This window comes from Sardina pilchardus, chromosome 9 (assembly GCF_963854185.1).
Source record: "Sardina pilchardus chromosome 9, fSarPil1.1, whole genome shotgun sequence".
Lineage (NCBI taxonomy): Eukaryota > Metazoa > Chordata > Actinopteri > Clupeiformes > Clupeidae > Sardina > Sardina pilchardus.
This window is the reverse complement of record NC_085002.1, coordinates 31,310,342-31,328,096: the sequence shown is the minus strand read 5'-3', so window position 1 is coordinate 31,328,096 and position 17,755 is coordinate 31,310,342.

Genomic DNA, 17,755 nt, shown 5'->3' with positions numbered 1-17,755 from the left:
GAAAAAATGGAAAAACAGGATGTCAGAGAGGGTGCCAGGCAGGAGAAGGAAGATTCAGCTTACAGAGATAGATTCCGGATAGGAATCAGGAACATGCATATCAGGTGGTGTCCAATTTCCTCTACAGTGCGGGTCAATTAAATCCAGGAAGCAGAAAAGAAACAAAAACACATAGATGTTTCTGTCATTTCAAACCCCTTCCCTCTCTCTCTCTCTCTCTCTCTCTCTCTCTCTCTCTCTCTCTCTTTCTCGGATTCTCTCTTACAGAGACAGACACAAGAGGATACTGGTGTGTTTATTTCTAGGTTAGCCCATGCTGTACATGTTCAGTGAGCCCTTGTTTTGCTTCCACAGTGTAAACTGATGAGATTTGATGGCTTTGCAACAGAGGCTCCATGGCAACAGATTTTTTTTCTTGTCTTCCATCACGTGAAATTCCACCAGACAACTGACAGAGATTACCTGTAAGTGTGATGATGAATGTGCTGTGTGTGTGTGTATGTATGTGTGTGTGTGTGTGTGTGTGTGTGTGTGTGTGTGTGTGTGACAGACGGTGCCTCAGAGACATGTGATAGATGCCGTCGCTCTGATGCACAGCACAACAATAAATAAACAATCAGCAGCTCCCTTTTAATACACTGTTGAGGACGCCTCACAATATTTATCCCTCAAATAATCAAATAGTGAACTGAATCGGCTATTTTTAGTCACAGTGTGATTCAGGCTGAATGTGCTCAGCAGATGTTCAACAAATAGAACCCAGGAATACTATTTTGAAAGGGTGTAAAATCTGTAGTATTGCAACATTACAGTATGTTTGCGTAATGTTCTAAGAGGGGTTCACTAAATGAATCGTAACCTAACCACAAAACCGACAGACCACTGGATTCAGCCCTAGCCAGTCTAATCACAAACCCAAAAATGATTTAAATTCCATGGTTCTTGGCGATGAACTCTTTTTTTTGTCTCATTGTTTGAAATGGCTATAATCTAACCAGCATGTAAGACTTACTTACTGAACAAAACTAAAAGAGTAATGGAATGTGTCTGTCAAATGTTCTTTTCCTTCCTGAAAGAGACGCTGAAAAGACACTCATGTGACAAGTCGAGACGAGGAAGAGGCAGATGTGAGCAGAGGGGAAGTCAGGCCTCAAGTTTCAGCTTGTCCACAGTAGCCATCCACTCAGCACTGACTAACACTCCAGATTTAACCCAAAGGGAACAGCACACCACATTCTCACCTACAGGATCACCCTCCACACACAGACGCAGACACACACACACACACACACACACACACACACACACACACACACACACACACACACACACACAGATACACAGACACATCTCCCTGTTTCTCCTGGTGTGTGTGTGTGTGTGTGTGTGTGTGTGTGTGTGTGTGTGTGTGTGTGTGTGTGTGTGTCTGTCTGTCTGTGTCTTGCTAGCTCACCACGCACTCACTTCCACACATACACACACACATCCCAACTCATATCCTCTGTGCTCCCACGAAGCATTACTAATATGATATGCTCCACGGGAACCCATCCCACCAGCTCAGTAGGAGCTCATTTTGAAGAAGAGAAATCCTACCCACAGACCTTTCCCCCCATTTTGTAATGCCAGCCTTGAGTCATTCCTGCTTGGTTTCATGACATGTACAATGTATGAACTACTCGCCATATTATATGTGTGCTAGCTTTTGTAGAAATATAATCTATATAGCCATATATCAACACAATGACTGCATCTCAGTGTCAGTATGCTTTGAGAAGCATAATAATTTTGTGTATCACCATAAAGGCACATGAAAGAAGCTGCAGTCAGTACAAAGGAATGCATTATAAATTGATGATTCAGTGTTTCCCAAATCAATTAAACATCCTGTCTTACTACAGATGTGGTAACATCTGCTTCAGGTGGTCTGTTTTCAGTTATCACCGCTCAGAAGTACTGCCTCAGTGGACACAAAGCACGACTGCCTTAGTGGACATCAACAAGGAGGCTAAACCCCAGGGGTGCAGGCATCTGTTGCTGGCACATGTCCCAAGCCAGTACATAAATACCTTTACATTGAGCTCTAGACTCTATCTGACTCTCTAGCTGCCATTGCTGTCAAAAGTGAGTGGAGTTTTTGTTATCAAGTGCTGTTTTAATGGTTATGTGCTTGGCTCTCAATGGGGATATGCTTTTAATGCTCTGCTGCTTTCGCCATTTCTTTTCAGCAATGGAACACTTCCTCCAAGGCCAACATTGCTGCGTGGTGCCAGCATCAGCATCCCACTCCACATTTGGGTCACTTGCCCCTGAGGCTCAAGCCCGGCAAACTGGAATCCCACACAGTGAAAAATGTTAGAATGAGAAATCTGTCGCATAAGAGTATTGCATGCATGTGTGTTCACAGCATTTTTAAGAACAGCAAGTTAGGTCAATAGATAGCTATTAGTCTACTGATGATATCCATAATGTGTCAAGTGAGTTACTATACCTATGATGTTTGTTGATGTAAATTTACTAGCTCAGTGGAACATGCTATTATGTGTGTTTGCACATTTAGATTCATGTTTTCTTTGTGCAATGAATCTGTTTTGGCTATGTATTGAGTTATCATGGAACCAAATATAAATGGCTGTGTCTTTCAGCTTGCTTTACCAAAAGGGCAACATACAGGTGACTGATGTTAAAGTGTAACAATCCCTCCCAATCTTTATCAAATCTCATCACATTTAGGATCAGTCAACACAACAACCAAAAAAAGTTGTCATGGAGCATGTAAACCATTTTGAAGTGGAGGTGTGTGACCAGGATCAGATGGTTGCTTGAGACTGGTGCTGATGAGTCTGCCTAGTCTATGTAGAGCATCACTGGTTTGCAGACAGACTGCTGGTGAAGATGAGTCATCCCTCTCAGCTACTGTGAGCCCAAAGCTTCAAGGTGCTGTTCTCACACAACTCACACTCTTAGCACACACTCATCCTGAAACTGATAATTAAGTCCAGCTCCTTTCTCTCTCACACACACACACACACCACACATACACACACACACACACACACACACACACACACACACACACACACACACACACACACACACACACACACACACACACACACACACACACACACACACACACACACACACACACACACACACACACACACACACACACACACACACACACACACACACACACACACACACACACACACACACACACACACACACACACACACACACACACACACACACACACACACACACACACACACACACACACACACACACACACACACACGGTTCGGTCACGGTTTCACCAGTGAGCCCTCTCAGACTGTGGTATATCAAAACTAATAACAACTGAGGTGCCATGAGTCAGTCTGACTAAATTTGTTAACATGGTAGTACTTGTATAAAATCAGAGATAGTCATATGAATGTTTTCTAACCTTGAATTTTCCTTAACAGTATTATAGGCAGTAGTCCTATGTAAGGTTCACTGTCTAAAATAGCCTTTATGTAAACCTCAAGAATACCCGCCAAATTCCATATTTACATAGAGTATTTTACAAAAGCAAGCCAGTCATCTGAGCCTTGCTAATGCTTGTACTTGTATTTAAATATCCATTAGACTATATGCGCTATTCATCATATTGATGTGCTCTGTTAGCAGGGAGAACATTTTAGGCTGAAAATAGCTATCTGCCTTTTATGTTCAGAGCCTTGAGAAAAGGCTTGTGTGAAAGCAGAACGGGTGAATGGCGAAAACTTTACAAAACAGGATAATAGGACAAAATGTATCTTTTTTCTTGCCGTTGATCATCTTTCAAAAAGTAGCATTTTTTCCTTCTTAAGACAGCTTCACATACGGTATTCTGACAAATGTTCCCAATATTTTGTATCATTCTATTTTTATGTAGTATTTATAATCCATTGAATCACTACACCCTAACAAACCTATGCTTAAACATTGAATATCAGCAGCATTTCACTAAGAACTAATGTAATGGATTAGTCAACACATGGCAAAGAATATTAGACATTTGTGTCACAAGGTCCAAGTGTCAGTGAGATGGTCAGATTTCACTTTTACTTTTTGTTAATCAGAGCCCATATAAATGAATTCTGTATATATTTGAAGTAAGGTCTTATGGAACTCCACCCACACATCTTGCAGCTAAAAGCATTTCAGCATCTGAAGTGTTGAGACATTATTACTCCACTTCCTCTTTGGCGATGTTTTCTTGGTGATGGAACCACCCACACACACTCATCTGTTAGGTAATGGATCCATGCTAGGATTTCATAATGCAGAAATAGGATGAAAAAGGTACATTCAAAGGTTTTGGCATCTGATATGCTCACATATGCTCTGAAAGGGTTTTTTTTATGAGTGTGTGTGTGTGTGTGTGTGTGTGTGTGTGTGTGTGTGTGTGTGTGTGTGTGTGTGTGTGTGTGTGTGTGTGTGCCTGTGTCCGTACGTGTGTGCTGCGTGTGCCCTTAGTGACTGTTCCTGTTTTTTTTCAATAGGACTCAGCTGGAACATTTTTTTTAAAAATCTGGTTTTGTTAGAAAGGGTCTTTTAAACCAAAATACCAGTTGTATTCTTAATTGTAGGAGATAATTTTGATAGGGGTAAAACTGCTGCATTAGGCCAACTTTACAACAGGCACATTTTCTCAGGCTGATATACTGTAGCCTATGTGGGTACCAAGACCTCAACAAACATATTTGGAGCAGGATACCTCCAAACCAGTTGTTTGGGATTATTGGGTGGGGCGTCTCACCTCACCAGAGACAGTTAGACAACAATAGCATCCCAAATGGACAGAGACTTAATGTGGCTTGTCCTGAACTGGCATTTTGTGTCAGTAACCCTAGCCTCGGAGTTTCACAGGCAGGAAGTGGCTCATTGACATGCTGAATTGTAATGCTAGCGGAGAGCTATTTTGGGCTACGGCGCTGCAACACGACCCCTCGGCAGCTCCGCACTCAGGAAGCACGGGCGCTAATCCGATCCCTCCGATATCTGAAGAATCTGTCACCGCGGCGACTTACACGCCAGGCCTGGCCAAAGACACTTCCCGCCTGATCATGCCACCGTTGGCACCAGGGTCAGAATGTATGTGTGTGTGTGGGGGTGTGTTGGGGGTGGGGGTGTTGTAGCCAGGTTCTAAAAATACTGCTGTCCTCTTCACTAAGGAGACCTTGCTCTGTCTCTACTTAGGTGCCTGCTGTTGAGATGCAGGCCTCTGGATGAAGGGGTAGTAGCAAATAATTGGCACGGCCAAGGACACACACATCTTTTTGTTTTGAACTGTTGTCGGAAATACCACTGAAAGAAAAGAAAGTATTAGATGTAAAAAAAATATGTTTTGAGAAGTGTTCAAGGGAGCTGCTCTTAGTCAGTGGGTAGCAGCTCTACAAAAGGACTGACCCACATCTATAGTAGCTGGATTGCTCAGACATTGATTAAGCATTAATAACATGATGTCCGAGCAATGGGTTGAGCCTACCTCATCCAAAATTTCTGCTGCAAAAAACCTATTGAAAGACAAAGCCCTTCGGCCTTGTGGCAGTGGCAATCAATGCGGAAAATATAGACAGGGGTTTTTGAACATAGAACACTCAAAGAACACAAACGCACACAGAGGTGTGTACATACTGTACTAGAAAAGCACTCTGAGAGCACAGACCTCCGCCAAGCGAAAACATAACCGCTTCCTGACGGTAATACGGATCACTCTTCCTTGGGTCATTTCAGACCCCCCCTGAACATTTTGTCGAAATCCATCCATAACTTTTTCAGTTATCTTGCGAACAAACAGACAAACAAACAAACAGACAGACTAACAAACAAACCCCGATGAAAACATAACCTACTTGGGGGAGGTAATAATATAGATAAGCAAGACACATGACCACTTACTGTACACAGGAAGGTAGTGAAAAGTGTTGGGTAGTCAGTATGCTCATTACCTGCTGTAACACGCAAGAGGTTATGACCCTCAATTAGAAACAGTGGAAAGGCTGGCTGGCACAGCATCATGCCCTTCCCTTGGGTTCTCCTCTGCTGCCTCTAATCATGGGAACAAAACAACACAGCGCCAGGCCCTGAGACCACAGGGTCACCTCTGGCACTGCAGCCCAACTTGCCCATTCACTTGGTGGGGAACTGTGGCCTGGTGGAGCAGGACATCACTGCTTTCATTGAGCACATCAGAAACTAGACCAACACTGCAATCAATGAGCTCGGTCATCAAGCCTGATGAAGTCCAGAATAGTGCTGTAAGTGGACTTTGTAGCTCATTACCACAGCGGGAGCAGGACCTCTTGCACTCGTCATGTTGCCCGTTGTAACTCAAGAACGGAAGGTCGGAAATGGGCGAGGGGAAGTGATGGCAGAAAATAACCTGTTGACGTCTTGATTCTGAATGATATAGTTATGTGGCCAGTCTCATCCTGAGCAAGTAAATGATACTGTGCAAGGCACACAGAGAGAGCCATAATGATGGAGGGTGCCAGACAGTCTACTTGGGAAGCACGAAAGATACAACATTGTTCGAAGGTAAAGATGTACTTGCCATAGCTTTTGTGCTGGGCAAAACAAGGAAGTCATACTCAGGGATAACAAAAACGAGAACATTTTACAATTAAAAAGGCATTATGCTGTTCTTTACTAACTGTTTACGTGACATGATACTGCTATTATAATAAAGTTTCTGCAAAGTTGTGCTGTATAATAATTGCATGTATATTTGGTTCTAGACAGCAGTGCATCAACAAAAAGAGAAAAGTTACCTTACACTAACAAAGTCAGTGAAATATAAACAAGCTCAAACCTCAGTGCAGTCCAACTACTTACAGTGAGAGATAGGCTAGTGTAACCCGGAGAGATGCTTGTCCAAAGCAGGTGCTTCTAGCCCTCTCTTTTGGGGTCTTGCTGACTTCCTTGGCAGGGTGGCCTGTTTCAGCCCATTCTTTTCCTTAAATGGATGGTATATGACTGCATTTAGTTCTCCTTAAAATTGTGTAAAATCAGTGTATATTATCTATTGACTATTTTGATGATAGGGTTTTTGTTTTTAAGAAGTGGGCCTGATCACTAGTGTGTGTGTGTGTGTGTGTGTGTGTGTGAGAGAGAGAGAGAGAGAGAGAGTGTGTGTGTGTCATGACTTCCTCAGGCCACGAGATGAACGTAGGTATTAGCTGACTATACCCTCACCTGCTCATGAGATTCTATCAATTATTCACCTCAGCTGGCCAGTACCTGTGAATGAGCCACAGCCCGCATTCATAACTCATTCCAGACACCGTTCCTGAGAGAACAGGGGAGGGAGGCCTGGAGAGCATGGCAGAGTCTGAGACGTTGGGAAGGCTGAGGCTACAGAGAGACTTGAAGACATATAGTCAAAGACAGTGGGAAGAAACACATTAAAATGGTTCAAACAGGATTACCATATGTCAAAAGCATGTCTTTGATGCAGATACATCTTTAACTTAATTTTAGAGACAAATGTAATGATGCACCAGAATCACATTGAACTAATACCCAACAGCCACCAGCTCATGGAAGTGGAGCACACATAAAACATGATGCAACTACATCATAGTATGAAGATCCAATACTATCACTGCAAAATGAATGATATGAGTGTCCATTTGTTGCTCTCATTTCCATATGTACTGATCAGAAAGCAGGGGAGATTACTTCATCTTATTAAGATCCCTCTGTCTTTCAATAGAGCGGAGTTAGCATAAACATGCACTACCAAGGTAATAATGCAAAATACCAGTGTTCTTGGAGCAGTTTACAGTTAACTTTATTTTTGATCGCATTAAAAGTACAAAACAATTTCTCTGTATATGTTTTATGTATAAGAATGAATGAGGAGCATTTGATTTGATATGATGACATATGATATAGGACAATTCTCCTATTATATGAAAATACATTGCAATTAGGTCTAGTGTAAACACACTTTATAGTCTTCATTAATGATTCAAGACATATCTTAAGTTTTGGTGGTATCATTGCTTTTATAATATGCTAATAGAAACACACTATTCATTATTTTATTCAAAGACAGTTATGCATCTGGCAAATTCTATTCTAAACACAAGAGACACGTAGAATAATTCAATTCAATTTGATCCTATTCATATGGCAAAAAATAACAATTGAAATGGCACCGAGCCCCTTAACATGGCCCGAAGCCTCTAGATTCTAGAGTCTAGAACAATCACTAAGCTATTACCAGTGTTGGGAGTAAGAGTAACGCATTACAAAGTAACGCATTACTGTAATTCCGCTACTTTTAGCGGTAACGAGCATGTAACTAAGTATTTCTTTAAATCAAGTAACGCAAATACAATTACTAAAATTGAAATGAGTTAGTTACTTTACATTACTCTCTTTTATGAAAAATGAACGCTTGCAGACAAGAAGTCAAGATAGGCTTACTTAAGCTGCTTCTGATCTGACGTCGCAGGGTGGTGCATGATACACAGTAACTGGTCAAGTAATTCAATTACTTTTGAAAGAAGTAACTAATAACTGTAACTGATTACCAATTTTCAGTAACTTGCCCAACACTGGCTATTACGCAAAGGAACATGAGCATTCTACAAATCTATGAGCAGAACCCAGCTCATAAGTCTAAGTCCAGGATCCATCTGCTTGGGGCTGACCGGTGCAAGAGAAAGCCAGCAGGAAACAAACCAAATTCACGTTCTTAGAATTATAGTTGAACCAAACCCAATCGCTTACCTTGACTCTTATCCAATCCAACTGAAATTGTTGTTAAATTGTATCAAGAGTTTTTATGATATGAGAATGTAAGAATCCAATGACTCATGTCCTCATGCGGTTACTATTATATCGACAGGCAGAGCAATGAAATAGAAACCTATGTCAACATTGACATTCCTTTATATTCGGCCTACGGGTAAACAGACTGGCACACAAGATACAGTACACAGTATATGGTGTAATGTAAATACATTACACATCAATTATGTCAACAAAGGTAGCCTACCTACGTTCACTCCCAATTCACGAATATCCATCATAGGACAACTATAAATAATTTCAAAGTAAAAAAATATATAATTTAATATTCTCCCTTATTGAATCAGCCTGTGATGTAAGCAGCCAGATGTGACTATAAATAATTGCCTAGACACAGAAGGGCTTGTTTATTGTTGCTCTTGCTCTCTCTGAAATTGGCTTACAGTAATTAACTTCTTTCAAAAATTTAACTCTCCCTCCTCCAAGTTTTTTGTGTTGAGCTGAACCTTCCATGATTCAGATTTGACATGGCTGTGCTGTGTGAGGACAGCTATGGATCTTTCTCCCCTGCAGGAGCCTGGCAGTCGTCCTCTCCCAGCTGTGGAGGGGAATTAATGCTAATCCGGCATTATCATCCACAGCCCCTCCATTACTAAGATGGGTGGTAGCTCTAATGGCAGTAGATCTGACTTAGAGCGCCAGACCATAATCCCAACACACACACACAGAGAGAGAGAGAGAGAGAGAGAGAGAGAGAGAGAGAAAACACACACACACACACACACACACAGACACACACACACAGGAAATGAAGTAGAAGAGCAAAAATTAAAAAATGTTTTATGCTCAAGCGTGCACATGCACTGACCATAAAAGCCTCTTTATCAATGGGTTGTATTTCTACTGCCAAGGGTAGGGTCACTCATTGTTTTTCAGGCCAAATAAGATATCAAATGCTGCTTTTCACGTGTGGCATTAGCACACAATCCCATCTTTGTGTTTTCACAACTGAAGATAAATTCACTCCACAGAAAAAAAGAAAATAATTTGAGTCGTGGCACATGTAGACTTTCACAAAAAGATCAGGATTACTGTAGAGCTCAGAACACTAAATAAGCAATGCACAGAGCAACTCTCTGTGCTGCTACAAACAGTTGATATGTGATTTAATTGTCAGGAACGTGCTAGGAACTTTCATAGCAAGAGTGTACAATTGGGGGCCAACAGCGAAGCCACGTATAGGCACCAACTGTGTTTTCTGATTACAGCAGTGCATACACTGTAATGTTATCCATCTGCTTCTCAGTGTACAAAATGTTGTTCTTACACTTCTATGCACTTATAACACTTATTTGTGTTATTCTAACCAAAATGTCACTGTTTATTTCTGCTTGAACCGTTTAACATACTGTAGAAACATTCAAACTTTGTAATGTAGGTCTTCTAATCAAGATGGCTATGTATTTTTCAATTTTGTAAACTTTATGCTTTTTGAGATATTAACAGCTTAATTTCCCTCATAGACTTCATTGGCGGTTATGACAATATAATGAACACTGATTTGCAGCAGTTCGAACTGCCATCTGCTCAACTATCTCTTTCTCTTAACTCTTAACAATTATCTCTTTCTCCTTCCATTAAACAAGAATACAAGGCACCTTCCATCCAATTGTCTCTCATCCATTCACTTAATACTACATTTTATTCATAAAGCGCCTTTCAAGACATTCAAGATAGCTTCATGAAATGAAATAAAAAAAAATACAATTCCAAACACAAAATAGACAGGTGCCAGTGATGTACTAACATTCCTGTAGGCACAGACATCAAAACGTAGACAAGCACAACAAACATGTCAAGTCAAGTCCATGGATGATGGTGACTTCAAACTACTGATTAATCCATTAAACTATCTGTTTATCAACATCCATTAAACTATTTGTCTAACATTCATTAAACTATCTGTCTAGCAACATCTAATAAACCATGTCAACCTAGCAAGCACCAAAGCAACCAACATGATTACCCTATAACCAGCATAGAAACCACTTTATTTGTCATAGCAACCACCATATGTACCCTAACAACCATCCTAATTACCCTAGCAATCATATGTCCTACCCTAGCAACAACCTAGCAACCACCAATAAATTGTGACTCTAGCAACCACTATAGCAACCAGCATGATTACCCTAGCAACCAGCATAGCAAACGCTTTATTTATGCGCTTTAACTTTCGACCGAATGTTGTGTTAATGCAGATAACTTGATCCGTGTGCCTGATTCTCAAAAATGAGGTACTGTTGCAATCCTATCGGCGAACTGCATATGACCAAGTCTTGCAGTTCCTTGGTGATGCAATTCTAGTTCATTTTCTTCTTCTGAACAGTGTTTCACCAGATGTAGTTCCAAAGCTATTTCCGCTGAGGGAATTCAGTTGTAAAGTCTGATGTCACAGACCCAACAGCTTTTTTGCCAAATTGTTTTTACTAGCGCAGCCAACCAGTTTTCGCAACTTGTAAACCACCAAAATTACTTAACTTTAACAGAGTAATTACTGTAGCTGATCCGTCTTTCACGAAAAATAGGATTTAAGTGAATAGTAGGCTGACTGATGGTTTTCTTAAAGGTTTCTCTGAATTAAAAAAAAGTTTATTTCATTGTTTATGTAGGAAAACGAGAGACTCTGAAAGCCGTTGGACCCAGAAGGAGAATTATCAGCCTATTATTGCTTCATGATTTAACGACCGGAGAAGAAAGAAGTGATCTCGGCACAAGACTTCGACAACATGTGACCTGAGCAGACAAGAGGGGAAGGAGGGGTGGGGCGGTCAAGAACTGCTGCGTCCCCCTCCACCCCCTCCGTCCCTTGCCGTGACAAATGCTGTGGTCAGCGTTTCTGCTGAGGCAGGAAGAAGCTTGTCTCTACTTCCTTCCCTGTGATTACCAAGGCTACATAAACATGCAGACTCGGGCTCAGAGGTCGCAATGCGTTGTTTCTCACCCAAAAAGAGGGAGTCAAAGAAATCAAATGTGTCCTCTATATGGTCTTGAGTGCATGCTTGCTCACTTCCAGCCACATGGACGTTTGCATAACTTCTCCACTTTTGATTGCAGTATCCAGAAATTAGTATTGCACGAATATAGTTCATTGACTAGTTTCAACATTTGTCTCACAATAGAGAAAATGCATGTAATTTCAAATACACACAGGATAAGATGTGTTTTTTCATATGTTTTTCATATGTTAACTTTTCAACATCATCAACCTAACTTTATACCAAAACAAAGTAAATAACACCCCAAAGCGTAGTCTACACCCCAACCACCACCACACAATGTGTAAGTAAACAACAACAATCTAAAAGAGCTGCCTTCAGGAGCCCTTCACAGAATATGTCAAGTGGGGGCTCATCAGTATTTCACCAAATAAACCCAAAATCAGGAAGGCCTAACACTGTTGTGTGGTGTCCCAGATCCACTTCCATACCCATGACAGGTTAAGGCAGTTCTTCAAGTAACCACCATGACTCTTTTAGCAGCCTCTGACAACTCCCATAATGTTACTAATGTCTTTCCTGGAAAATCTAAATTCATGAAAATTGTTGTAAAACAAAACATAATCCCCGTAAAGTTCCCCAGACATACACATATGTTGCCAAGATGTCAGTGACAGATCGAAATGTCTGAAAAAAATTATGCTCCAATGCTCTAAGTCTTTGATATGAAGAATTGGGAGCCCTTTCAGCTCTGAACTAGAAAATGACATGGTACAGTCTATTTAGCACCTCCACTAGTCTTGCAAACTGTGTTTTCCTTTCAAAAGGCTTGATCAATCATGTTAGAAATCATTTACTTAGTGAAGAAAAACTATTAATTAGGATGTCCTTTAGGAGTTGAAGGTTAGTTGATGCATTTATAGCAGGACAGGGGTGATACACACTGACCTATACTAAACTTGCATTGATATTGGACAAGGGTAAAAAGTTTTTTTTTTTAAATACATTACCAGGGATATTAACTTGATTTCATTGTCTGTAACTTTAACATTTCAATGTCTCGTCCTTATGAAGTGGCATAATCCTGGAGAGTGAATCTTGTAATGAAGAGAGTACAATATTCTTTTCCACGCTCTGAATGTGTTACGATAACTGTGCAATTGCCTTGTGTGTTGTCTCTGCCTTATGTTTGTATCCCTGCTGTAAGTCAGCCCCCTGAACAATGAGGACAATAAGGTCACATCTGTGGTGGATGCCTCACCTTAATCATTTAGAATGCACCAAGAGGAACCTCAGCATAAATGGGTCAATGCTACAGTAGCCCTCGTATTCATTACTGTGGTGGGGCAAGGGCTTTCACAGACCCTATCACCTGTCCCCTTTCCTGCAGTAGTTCACACTGAACATCATTTTCATTTCTATAAGCACTGATAAATGTAATTAGTTTAGTTTCTTTGGGGAATACAGGATGAGTGTTTGCTGATGACGTCTGCATTGACTGCACATCTGATGACATTCATGGCTCTGTGTGTGTGTGTGTGTGTGTGTGTGTGTGGGTGTGGGTGTGTGTCCGCGCACGCTCGCGTGAGCATGCGTGCATGTGTGAGATTGCTCCCCTGTTTTGACCCATGGCGTAATCTGCCTCCTCCCTCCAGCTTAGAGCGGCAGGCCGGATGTAGTGCCATGCACACGTTATGAAAATAGCCTCATAAATGAGGATTACAGCACAGCAGCCAGGGGAAATGAATTGATTCAATGAGGGTAGAGAGGCCTCCGGAAGTAGAGCCATGACATCATCCATCTGCCATGCTGGTGCGCTATCTTCTCCCATTCAGAGCTGTGATTTTCCAGCCCTTTTGCAAATCATGGTCACTGCCCTGATGATTAGCCCATTGGATATAGATATGATGATCAGTTAAAAAGTGATTTAAGAAATGTCAGACTTATTGTGGGATTCTCACCAGCCAACGATGTGTGTGTTCTTATATACATGTACCTAGGTGGCTATTTATTATTGAATAATAATTTGAACATATTTATGTAATGACTATGCATGCAGTGGCTGATATCCATGAGCTCTCTCAGTCAGTAACGACTGGGCTTATTGTTGTACCGGTATTGGTAGGAAGATATCAACGATAGTGGCACAAACTGTGTCAACAGACTTCTCCAGCGTGATATTTACCCAGTCGTATCAGCTCTGCACGTAGGCACTGCAGCTCTGTCTGGGGTCTAAAAGTCAGCCATAAAATCTGATAGGACACAGCTATCTCTTTTTCAGCCATTACCATCACTGTGTATGTGTGTGGGACTGTTCTTTCTGTGTCTGTATCACCTATATGCAAGTAATAGATTCATATTTTTAGGAGAGCTTCAGTGTGCGTATATGGATGTTGGATGGATGATATTTTGCGTGCGCACGCGCGTGTGTGTGTGTGTGTGTGTGTGTGTGTGTGTGTGTGTGTGTACACTAGACACTGGAGCCAGACCAAAGCACAATAGCTCCTGTTTTGTCAAGGGAAAGACTGAGAGGGTTCAAACACCAGACGGTTAGCCAGTGCCGAGTGCACTTGCATCATCTTTGAGTGAGCATGTGTGAATCCAGTGACTGAGACATCTGTGTGTGTGTGTGTGTGTGTGTGTGTGTGTGTGTGTGTGTTGTTCATTCAGAGGCCTGCCTGTGGCGCACTTCTCTAATCATCTGTTACTCTTTAACTGATCACTAGGTGCACCAGGTGTCTTATCAACTTGGCAGCTACACAGCAAACTCTTTTTCCATGTAATAGACGCCAGTGTGTTCAACTTCCAAACTTGAGGTTAGAGATTAAGATAGTGCCAGACAATACAGGTTAGACTACAGTAGCTACATTTCATGTGTGAACTATTCTAAACAAAATCATTTCGGTTTTGTTGTTCACACAGGTTCTGATATCACCAAATGTGCAGCCCCAAAGCTTAATTATCACAAAAATATAGGGCTCGGGATCGTGACATGAAAACTTTGCAGGCAGCCATATTGGCAGCCTCACTCCTTAGTTTACTATGCGCCTTGTAAGGATTTACTCCCGCCTGTTAGTGTGTTCCTGTTGGTCGTATGTTGCTGTGTAGTGGGGTGTAACAGCCCAACCCACGATCGCAAGAGGAAAAGAATCGCTAATACTATACATTTTCTGCTTCTTGTCTTCTGCATCTGAATGAATGGATTATTACGTTCGGTGCACTACCAACACAGCAATATTCCTAGAATGCAACGCGTGTGCCTGAGCCCTATTGGAAACTGACCTACTTATAATATAATTATCTGTCAATCAAGTGTAGCCAAACTAGTCTGGCTATCACCATATAAGCTCAATCTTTTAAGACTGAACATTAGTCTGGGGAGTCTGGCATAGTTCAAATGACTCTGAACGCTGAATTGCTTTCTTTTATTATTATTATTATTGTTATTATTATTATTATTATTACTCTTTGCCCATCTATGCTTTTATCTGCTATTACTGTTTGGTTTTTGTTTATGTAAAGCACATTGAATGACCTCTGTGTATGAAATGCGCTATATAAATAAACTTGACTTGACTTGACTTGACTTTTGGATAGTCCTTCAACACCAAGGATCCGAGTGCGCCTTTTGGATAAGCTAGTTTGTAATTGGACCCAGAAGATATGGACAGAAAGCATGATAGATGTGCAGGTTTCTAGCCTGAGCTGCAGGGCGAAATCCAAATCGCCGGCAGATCAGGCCCAGATCAGGCCCAGCCTAGCCAAACTGCACAACTGTATAAAATACAAATGGGATTCAATGCAACTAATGTTACTAGCATTTTGTTCCACCATGAGGTCTAAAAGTCCAGCTTCAGAACGTAAAAGTCCTTCAATTTATTGGTTCTACCTGTGCACTGGGCACAGGTGATTTGACTAATTAGCTCATCTACTGTAGCAGGCTGAGGAGTTGTGCCAATCAGAATCAGTCGGTTTAGTGAACCGTTGGAGCAGGCAGGACCTTTACTTTCTGAAGTAAGACTTTTTCTCCACTGATTGTATGTACAGTACATAAAAGTATTTCATATCAAGATGCTGAACTGTTTTGAGTTCCTTCAAAATGTCTCATACACAGGCTCTGTTTGTTTACTGATGTTTACCACTAATGTCTTTAAGTTTCTGAAAAAGTACAATTATAAAACATTGTCCACAAGTTACAGTATTTGTAATATTGCAATCGTTCCTTTAAGGTTCATTATCTGACATGACAAAAAATGAATAGTGAATGACAAGTGTAGAATAGTGAATGAATAGTGTAATTTGCTGACTTTGACAAAGAAATAAAGTCTTTCTTTGTCCTACTGCATGTATAGGCTATTTTAATGTGTGTGTGTGTGTGTGTGTGTGTGTGTGTGTGTGTGTGTGTGTGTGTGTGTGTGTGTGTGTGTGTGTGTGTGTGTGTGTGTATGTGTGTGTGTGTGTGTGTGTGTGTGTATGTGTGTGTGTGTGTGTGTGTGTGTGTGTGTGTGTGTGTGTGTGTGTGTGTGTGTGTGTGTGTGTGTGTGTGTGTGTGTGATGATAACCTAACAAGCGTTACTGATTTTCTTTTCCATAGTATGTGCCAACTCACACTTCAGAAAGGGCAAAGAGTAAGTGATAAGCAAATTTAGTTGTGTATACAAGAATAGGGAGACACAAAGTCCAAAGTAATACAGTACAGTTCTACGTATGCTAGTTCCGCCATTACAAAACAGACAAATTTCATCACAAATATATTCACTAATATTACAGATTCCTGTGAATCTGCTACAATAAACACTTTCCTCACTATGAATCAGTTCTCACTGCCCTCAGGGACTTACCTATCCCTCTTATTTGATAGCTCAGTTCTGGTTCCTTCTCCAGTCTGAAGTCTAGGGAGACATCAAGGTTACAAAAAAACAACATAGTCACACTCAAAATATCAAATATGAACAAAGACATACACACAAACACCAGTCCTGTACTACAACCACTTTCAGATTCTGTTCTATTAAAATGGTTTGTTCAGGATCACATCTGCTATATGTTGCTCCTTGGCACTGAAAGCATCTGGTGATGGAGAAGAATGAAGCATGGCATTCAGATTTGATGTGAGTATGAATCACATCCTTAACTAAACTAAGATGACAAAGCTTCCCTCATTTGCAAAGGCTTATTGATTTGATTAGGTTGGCTCAGTTGGCTTAAATATGGCAGGTGTCAAACTACTCTGCGGAAGCTGAGGGAGGACGTTTGCAGATAATTAGGCTGCAAGACTCCACAACGATGTCATCGGTTACACTTCCTCAGTGGCGGTTCCTAAAACCGCCACTGCACTTCCTAACGTGATGAGGGGGCAGGGGATAACATGTTCTCTTTCCTCTATCACAGGCTGCTTGGAGGCAAACTGGAAGGAAACTATACAAAAAAACCTGCAGCAAAATCAGAGAGAAAGCTTTCTTGTAGTTATCCGATGTAAGACCTTTATTGATATCCATTCTGCAATATCCTCTGAATTCCAGCGTTTAATCTCCGGTTTGTCTATGCCGGCCTCTGCCAGGAGCACACCTGTCCTTCCTCTGCCGCTCTCACCTTTTCACCGGTCCCGAGTGCCAGTGCTGCAGCATGCCAGGCCCTCAGGGCTGTGGGGGAGGCAGGGGGACTACCAAGGCAGCTGTTGCTGCAAACCGCAGCCACTAAAAGCATAGCAGTCATGGTCTGTCTTCGAGGTATGTGCTGGCAGCAAATGTTTAAACTTGTCTTACCTTGCTCTTGGTGTTCGCAGGGTGGGTGTTGCCACTTACTGCTATGCAGTTCTTTCCATCACTCTGAGCAAAGGAATGCCTCTCCCTAGAAGAGAAGAAAGACAGAACATGGAGAAAGAAAGAATACTGACAGAAATAAATGGAAAAGAAAAAAAGGGCCTATACAGTTTGCCTACATCAGAGGCAAACACAACTCGC